At 43.9% G+C, this 3,238-nt stretch overlaps 1 pseudogene; it reads right to left on the bottom strand.

Moving 5' to 3' along the window:
• Window positions 1-346: 346 nt before the first annotated feature.
• LOC148150016 (uncharacterized) lies at window positions 347-1,661 on the bottom strand (annotated as a pseudogene).
• Window positions 1,662-3,238: the final 1,577 nt, after the last annotated feature.

Genomic DNA, 3,238 nt, shown 5'->3' with positions numbered 1-3,238 from the left:
TTTTGTGGTCAGATACAACCCTTCATAGTTATTTCCTAGCTTAAAAACTATTTTCTTTAAAAGACCCTCTATATTCATTAAAGTCTTAGCCTTAAGTACGCAATATGCTACGTGCTACAAGAATTCCGCGACCGTTTATATAATGTCCCCTTCGCCTCCCCCCTCAACACCCCCTCACCCATCTGCAAAAACAACATTTCTAATCTCCCACAATTCCCCCTTTTTCTTTTTTAAAAACTGTTGTTTCTGCACTTATTAAGTCTCCTTTAATTCATTTTCTTATGTTCTGCCCTCTTATGCCTTTTGGCGATGAGGTTCACAATCTTACATTTTACATTTGTGTTGTTCATCCCTCGAACTCTAGAAGCATGCTTTGACTTTCTCTTTGTTGCATATCACCTGCTGATTGTAAAAGCATCTGATGATTTATTTGGGTTTCTTCCCCGAGGGATGTCATCAATTGGCTCATTACCCATTTTAGGACATTGAACCCTACCACCAGACCCACTAATATCAATAATCCATAGGTAGCTAGATTGACTAACCACCTTCCCCAAACAGTCAATCCCCAATTCCCCCATTCCCATCCTTTTTCGTTCCGGTACCGATTACCGGCCTCCCTTATCTTGGCCATTTTGTCTCGCACATGTTTGGAGATATCAGTAATGTTAGAGGAGACCTCAGGTATGTACGTACAACATTCCTCTCCAATTAGTGCACAGGTACCACCCTTCTCTGTTAGAATATAGTCCAGAGCCATCCTGTTCTGAAGAGTCATTAGCCTAGTGGCAATCATTTCGGTCATTATGGCTGCTACTTGGGATTGGGTTTCGGCCAACCCATCAGCAGTATTGTTGGCCAACTCTTCCAGGGAAGCCGCTAACTTTTGTATTTCTACTCCTGCTCAAGCGGTCCCATACATAGGTATCAAATTCCAGAGGAGGAGATCTCTTTCGGTTCCTTTCTGGGTTACTCGCCTTCCTCCCTGTTTATTCCGAGGTATTTTTGAGGCTCTCTTTAACAGCCTCAAGTGGGGAATTATATAGGCAAGGTAGCAGCAGCCACTCCAACCTTTCTGGTTTTGAGGTAGTGTCTGAACTGGATGGTCCCAGCACCCATTCCCGTTACATCCGCCACTCCAAACGTATTCTCGCCGGGATAAATGGGTAGGCCTTTAAGCCACCCACCCAATATGTCCCATTCAATACTTGGGGAATGGTTGTGGGAGTAGCTTGGCTGGTGTGGATACAAGATGAATTTCCTAATCGGTAGGGTGCGGTATCATTCTGATTACAGAAACAAGTGGTATTTACTGCTCCTTCGGTGGGGAAACTCTAAGGCCATCGATAGCACCCAGAGTTTTCGGGGCTGGTCGAGGGAACCACCCCACAAAGTTATAATTACCCCTGTCACATCTCCAAGTTGTATCACTTGAGCCCAAGTCAAATTGTTGTACATTGTACACTTCTTCTTTGGTAAGTGGTATTACCGTGAGAGGAATTCCGGATTCCCCATGGTGTGGGATCTCCGCACATACCCAACAGTCAGTATGCCCCTTTAGTTTAGCATAATTCTGACATAAAGTGGTAAAATAATTTTTCCCATCCCCCCTTGGCAGCTAGCGCCAATATTATCATGACAACATAAAGCTGACCATTCATTTCAGCTCACAACCCTATCTGTCTATTCCCTAACCATTTAAATACCAGGAAGGAGTGAGGCCATGCAACACTTACAATTGTTTTGGGATACAGTTTTTTTAACCAATACACAATAGTCTCTTACATCAGTCCATTCTTTTTGCTCAGCTTGACTTTCAGAGGGTTGTCTGTTGGATATGTTTACCACTCTGCCGGAGGGGAAGGAGCGTCCACCGGGCCCTTAACACAAGTGTGATGACTCCACCCTTTTTCAGCAGTTCGGACGGCTGTTTCAGTAGTCAGGAGGGTTAGGAACAGTCCCTCCCAGCTTGGGTGCAGTTTGGTATCTTTCCAGGTCTTTATCAGGACCCAATCATCCGGTTGTATCTGATGTACTGTGAACTCAAGTGGAGGTGTCTGGATCAATAGACACTTCTTCCTAAGGACAGACAAAGAAGAGCCGAGCGCCACAATATAGTTCTTTAAAAACTTATCATTGAACTCTACAGTTGGTAATTCCCCTCTTCCACCCAAGAAAGGTAATCCAAACATAATCTCATAAGGAGAGAGGCCTATATCACGTTTGGGTGCAGTCCTAATGTGTAGCAACGTGATAGGTAAACACTTTGTCCATGGTAATCGAGTCTCTAGGACTAGCTTAGGCAATTGCTTCTTTAAGGTTTGATTCATTCGTTCCACCCGTCCAGAGGAAGGCGGGTGCCAAGGAGTGTGGAATTCCCAAGAGATTTTTAATCCCGCCATTACTTCTTGTAGGATCTTAGAGGTAAAATGGCTACCTTGGTCTGAATCTATACTTTCCACCACTCCATATCAGGGAATTATATGTTCTAAAAGAGTTTTCACTACTCCCTTCGAGGTAGCTGAGGATATTGGAAATGCCTCCACCCACCCAGTTAGGTGATCCATTAGGACTAATAAGTACTTTTGTTTCCCTACTGGGGGTAATTCTGTGTAATCTACCTGTATTCTTTGAAAAGGTCTTACCCCAGGGTTTCTTCCACCTCTTGGCCCCCCTCTCGTTACTTTCTTATTAATCTTTTGGCAAGTCGGGCATCCTGCGCATACCTGCTTGGCTAATGTGTATATCCCTTTACGTCCGTACTTCCTTAACATTATGTCACACATAGCTTGGGAGCCCCAGTGACTGCCTTGGTGCAAAATGGCTAAGATGTTTCTCATGACTGGTTTACTTAATAACTCCCTTCCATCTGGGAGGATCCATCTTCCTTGGGTTGTCTTAGCCATCGTTACAGTTACTGCACTAACCTCCACCCCAATTTTTAAGCCCAGCAATATAATCAAATCCCTACCTAATAGATTACTTCCAATGTCAGGAATATATAGTAATTGTCCTATCACTTCCTCATCATTTCTTCTAATTAGGGTTGGTTCAAAAATAGGCACCAAGAATTCTTCGCCTTTTACTCCGGAAACCTTAAGATACTCCTTAGTCAATTTAACACTGGTAGGTCTAAAACTTAGGGATGATCGTGCTGCTCCCGTGTCCACCAAAAATACTGTCTCCTCCCCTTTAAATTTATCAAGGCTTCCTGGTGGGTCTTAGGAGGAAGGAACCC

This window comes from Chiloscyllium plagiosum, unplaced genomic scaffold (assembly GCF_037043375.1).
Source record: "Chiloscyllium plagiosum isolate Xiang-an unplaced genomic scaffold, Cpla_swu_hap1 HiC_scaffold_5, whole genome shotgun sequence".
Lineage (NCBI taxonomy): Eukaryota > Metazoa > Chordata > Chondrichthyes > Orectolobiformes > Hemiscylliidae > Chiloscyllium > Chiloscyllium plagiosum.
This window is presented reverse-complemented; position numbering and strand designations above follow the sequence as displayed.